Consider the following 6,000-nt stretch of genomic DNA (forward strand, 5'->3'; position numbering starts at 1 on the left):
CGCGTACGCAGGATTTCAAGGGGGGGGGGGTTAACATTTTTAAATCGGGCCGAAAATTATGATATGGATATTTATGACTATAATTATGAGCATATCTTTCCGGTTCTATTTACATGATTTAAGAACGTATTCTATCCCCTGATATCAATACTTAGTGGTAGGAAGGGTAACCCAAAAGAACGCAATACCTGCGATCTGCAACTTCAGCGACCTCTTCACGGCTTGCCATACAATCAGCTGTTTTAACGGGGGGGGGGGGGTAAGAGGATACTTAAAAAAAATGTTTTGGTCTCGAAATTTGAAAATTTGACGTTTTGCTCCGTTGGGGGGGGGGGGGGAAGGGTAAGGTCAACTTTTTTAGGTCAGCCATTGGTATAATTTTTTTCTTTTTAATTAAAAAAACAAAAAAACAAAACAAAGGGGGGGGGGGGTTAACCCCATAAACTCCCCCCCCCCCCCCCCTGCGTACGCGCCTGGTAGATAGATAAAGAGAGAGACAGGAAGGGTAGAAATTCGTGTGATGGTAGGAGAGGTCCATAGATATCATAGTTTGCAGTTCAATCCACTATTTTATTTTCATACCATTTGAAACAGACAGTTTAACCAAGGTTCATGAATTAGGATCATATTCGTTTATTATTTATCCTGTTAAAAACATATTGTTTTTAACAAGATAAAGAGAAACCTCCATATTTCTCATGAATAATCCATCGATATGGAGCAAGAATAGTATCAATTAATAATTATTCCTTATAAGACATTGTTTACTTGTTTACCTGCCTTCTGTTTATGCCATTGTATACTTCATTATATGTCACTTTAAAAAAAGAATATACCGTAATGCAAGAACAACTTCCTCTTTTTCTTTTTCTTTTGATTATAATTTTTATTTGAAGTAACCAAGAGTTGAAAGTGAAAAAAACCTACCCGCTGCCGCATATTCTTTTTTAAAGTGATATATTATTTTACATTTCAATGAAAATTCAACTTAGGCATTCATTCACTTATCCGATTAAGATCTATTCGACATTCAATTAACATGCAAATTAAGTTTTTTTCGTGCTTCTTTGGAAAACAGGAAATAATAGGCACTTGTTTTTGCATGTGGGGAACTGCCTTGTATTATGCATGCATGCTTGCAACCCCAGGGGTTTATTTTGCATAACTATATTTACATGTAAATTAAATTATGTATCACAACTGTAAATAATAGATATTCAAATAACAGAGCTTGTAAATGAAAGGACATATATATATATTTATATATGCGCACATAAATGACTTGCTATGAATATTACATAAGGGCTTAACCCGTCATACTGAGAAATGGGATGAACATGAAAGGAGGAACAAAAAAAGGTTTAGTTCTGGGGAGAGGTGGAAACTATTTTTGTGAGCGTTTTCATTGTTATTATCCAAGTGTGGAAGAAAATCAGAGAGAAAAATGTTCCATGAATTACTCTTGTTTGACTACTACAAAATACTCATTAATCAAGCTCTACAATATTCAGATACCTGTTTGATTTATATACACCTACCAGGCAGGGGCTAGACCTTTTTCAGGGGAGATGTAGAGGCCACCGATTATCGACAAAACTAGCCACAAATTACTGGAAAATATATTAAATGCATACACAAATATATAAATGCACACACACACACACACACACACGCGCGCGCGCGCGCGCACTAGCGCACCATCACCCACACACCTATCCACCACACAACCCAGGCGCATATAATCATTCTCTGCCTCTCTCTCTCTCTTTCATATTTCTTTAAAAATTGGCAAATTATACACACTTATTTACCAACACTCACACCCCTGCGCAAAGAGAAATCTTCCCCGTCTCTCTTGAATGTTCTTTAAAATTAATCAAATTATACACACACCAAACACACTTATAAACCCACCACCATTCACAGGGGCACACACTCAACCCTCTCTCTCTCACTAATAAATATTTACTGATCAAAGACTAGTTTAATGTTATAGAAAAATAAGAATGAATTACTTGTTCTTTGCTTCCTTCTCCTCTCTGTCCAATTTTGCGTCACTGGTTTCATAAAATGACTTCTTCCAATAAGTATGTTGTTGATCAGTTATAGCGGCTTTAAAACCTGGCACATACAAGTACAGCCAATTCCCAAAAGGCTGTCTGCAGCATATTGAGTGCGTTAAGCGTTCACGGGATTCCCCAGTATTGCGCAATACCAACTGGCAGGAAATTCCTATTGCACACTGTTTAAATACACTTCCGGCCATCTTACGCACCATAAGGATTAAGAATCGAGAATAGTACACCGACACAGATGACCCGACACAGCAACATATTTACCCGTGTCTTTCTTGCACCCTCGACGAGACGACTCCACCAAACAACCCCCTCTCTCTTTTGCTCCCACTCCTCCTCTCTCATGCTGTGACCTCCCCTCTCTCTCTCCTCTTTTTCACCCATGAACACATTTTTTTTTGGCCCTCGAAAATATACAAATTTGCACCCCCCCCCTTGGGCGCCAGGGGGGGGGGGGGGCCCATCCCCCCAAAAGGTAAAAATCTCGTGTTTTTACACATTTTTTTTTCGCAGCGGGGGGGGGGGGGGGGGGGGGGGGGGGGTGTGACCGCGCCGTTTGTCCTACCAGTTTCGTTTGTCCGTCAGAAATAATATGCGGGTTTTCTGCTCGCACGGATCGTCCCTGACTCGTACGGGTCGTCCGGCTACCCGCACATTCTGTCCCCCCATTGTTTTACGTGTATATTTGATAAAAGGAAGCAACTCGGCAAATCAATGTATTTAGACTCATTGTAAATCATGTGGTTGACATTTTTTCTAGAAATTACATAATAATAACTCTACAATTTTTTTTAAAGCAAATGGGCCAGTCCTTTCGAAAGTAGAAGTAAATATTTTCTTTAAAACCTTTATTCTATGTAGGCATACTCGTGATATCGGCCCCATAATTGTTGTAATCGATTATACTTTTGTACGTGGCTTCGAACTTCAACCAACTCACTACTAATACTCGTGATACAGGCCCGCCCCAAGTATTTGGGGGCGTTTCGAGGTTTAATGAAGGAGAAATTGGGAAAAAAGTGATTACAAATGGGGTTGAAAGTAAGTGGGGGAGGCTAGAGTATTTAAGATAAGGTAGAGCGTAGCACAAATTGGCGGATGCTCAGGGGGTAGGGGCATTTAATTACGGTCAGGTGAGCATATTTTAATACCTTATTCATGACACTGGCAGGTCACTAATTGACGTATGGTCCAAGGGGCGGAGCCCCCGGAAGCGCAGGAGTTTTAAGCATTAAAATTAAGGTCAGATTAGCATCCAGGGGCCAGCCTTAGGTCCCAAGGTGGGGTCCAGGGGGCAGAGCTCCCAGAAGCTCAGGGGTATGGGCATTTAATTAAGTTCACATGAGCATACTTTCTTTTAATTTCTTTCTATTTAATTCTCTGTAATATACTTTTTCAAAAGTGTGGGGGGGGGGGGAGGATTGAGCCCCAAGCCCGCCGTTCCGCGGGATCTGACATGTAGGCCTCTAAATAGTAAATAAGCACATTTCTTGCCTGACTGTAAATTTTGATATTTGTCATTCTCCAACAAACGCATAACAAGTATAATTTACTGAAAAGTGAGGAAAAATCCCGGAAAATTAGGCCAAATTCATCAACATCTGTAAATCACTGGTATCAAATTTGAACAAAACAAATCACTTTTAAAGTTAATTTTCGGGGGGGGGGGGGGGTGGGGGTAGCAACTGGCTGAATACTTGCACCTATGGTGTCGAGGGGCTCTTTCTTTATTTTTGTTTGGTAAAAAATAAGGTTAGTTTATGTGGGTGTCACTCAGGCGCGGAAATACGGGGGGCGACGGACCCGCCCTCTCTTTGAAAAAAAGGAAAGGAAAGATCAGAACTAGCCCTAACTATCATTCCAGGATTTTGTTTCAGAACCTGAGACAAAGTTACCCAATCCCTTTAAGTTTCAAAAAGTAGACTTCATTGACCTGTACATAGGATTAGGAACCGGGGGGGGGGGTGCTTGGGGGCACAGCCCCCCAAACAAAATATTGGGGGGGGGGGGGGGCTCAGATATCATTGAGCCCCCAAAAAAATATTTTTTGGCGGGGCTTATAGATATCATTGAGCCCCCCCCCCATATGTTGGTGGGGCTCAGATATCATCAGCCCCCAAATTGTTTTTGGTGGGGCTCGAATAACATCACGGAGCCCCCCGATATTTTTGTGGGGTTCGGATAACATCACGGAGCCCCCCGATATTTTTGAGGGGCTCGGATATCATTGAGCCCCCCCTCCCTAATATTTTGTTCGTGCTGATAAGTTAAGTTTTTTTCGTGCTTCTTTGGAAAACAGGAAATAATAGGCACTTGTTTTTGCATGTGGGGAACTGCCTTGTATTATGCATGCATGCTTGCAACCCCAGGGGTTTATTTTGCATAACTATATTTACATGTAAATTAAATTATTGTATCACAACTGTAAATAATAGATATTCAAATAACAGAGCTTGTAAATGAAAGGACATATATATATATATATATATTTATATATGCGCACATAAATGACTTGCTATGAATATTACATAAGGGCTTAACCCGTCATACTGAGAAATGGGATGAACATGAAAGGAGGAACAAAAAAAGGTTTAGTTCTGGGGAGAGGTGGAAACTATTTTTGTGAGCGTTTTCATTGTTATTATCCAAGTGTGGAAGAAAATCAGAGAGAAAAATGTTCCATGAATTACTCTTGTTTGACTACTACAAAATACTCATTAATCAAGCTCTACAATATTCAGATACCTGTTTGATTTATATACACCTACCAGGCAGGGGCTAGACCTTTTTCAGGGGAGATGTAGAGGCCACCGATTATCGACAAAACTAGCCACAAATTACTGGAAAATATATTAAATGCATACACAAATATATAAATGCACACACACACACACACACACACACGCGCGCGCGCGCGCGCACTAGCGCACCATCACCCACACACCTATCCACCACACAACCCAGGCGCATATAATCATTCTCTGCCTCTCTCTCTCTCTTTCATATTTCTTTAAAAATTGGCAAATTATACACACTTATTTACCAACACTCACACCCCTGCGCAAAGAGAAATCTTCCCCCGTCTCTCTTGAATGTTCTTTAAAATTAATCAAATTATACACACACCAAACACACTTATAAACCCACCACCATTCACAGGGGCACACACTCAACCCTCTCTCTCTCACTAATAAATATTTACTGATCAAAGACTAGTTTAATGTTATAGAAAAATAAGAATGAATTACTTGTTCTTTGCTTCCTTCTCCTCTCTGTCCAATTTTGCGTCACTGGTTTCATAAAATGACTTCTTCCAATAAGTATGTTGTTGATCAGTTATAGCGGCTTTAAAACCTGGCACATACAAGTACAGCCAATTCCCAAAAGGCTGTCTGCAGCATATTGAGTGCGTTAAGCGTTCACGGGATTCCCCAGTATTGCGCAATACCAACTGGCAGGAAATTCCTATTGCACACTGTTTAAATACACTTCCGGCCATCTTACGCACCATAAGGATTAAGAATCGAGAATAGTACACCGACACAGATGACCCGACACAGCAACATATTTACCCGTGTCTTTCTTGCACCCTCGACGAGACGACTCCACCAAACAACCCCTCTCTCTTTTGCTCCCACTCCTCCTCTCTCATGCTGTGACCTCCCCTCTCTCTCTCCTCTTTTTCACCCATGAACACATTTTTTTTTGGCCCTCGAAAATATACAAATTTGCACCCCCCCCCCTTGGGCGCCAGGGGGGGGGGGGGGGGGGCCCATCCCCCCAAAAGGTAAAAATCTCGTGTTTTTACACATTTTTTTTTCGCAGCGGGGGGGGGGGGGGGGGGGGGGGTGTGACCGCGCCGTTTGTCCTACCAGTTTCGTTTGTCCGTCAGAAATAATATGCGGGTTTTCTGCTCGCACGGATC

The 6,000-nt window shown here is 41.5% G+C and overlaps 1 protein-coding gene across 1 annotated transcript in view; it reads right to left on the bottom strand.

Moving 5' to 3' along the window:
* Positions 1-5,335, bottom strand: part of LOC105444572 (E3 ubiquitin-protein ligase MIB2-like) — a 35,528-nt gene extending 30,193 nt beyond the window's left edge. Inside the window, exon 1 of the mRNA XM_030996443.1 lies at positions 5,324-5,335. The gene's annotated coding sequence lies outside the window, so the exon portion shown is untranslated. The remainder of the gene's footprint in view (positions 1-5,323) is intronic.
* Positions 5,336-6,000: the final 665 nt, after the last annotated feature.

This window comes from Strongylocentrotus purpuratus, unplaced genomic scaffold (genome assembly GCF_000002235.5).
Source record: "Strongylocentrotus purpuratus isolate Spur 01 unplaced genomic scaffold, Spur_5.0 spur5_scaffold_3, whole genome shotgun sequence".
NCBI classification, from domain to species: domain Eukaryota; kingdom Metazoa; phylum Echinodermata; class Echinoidea; order Camarodonta; family Strongylocentrotidae; genus Strongylocentrotus; species Strongylocentrotus purpuratus.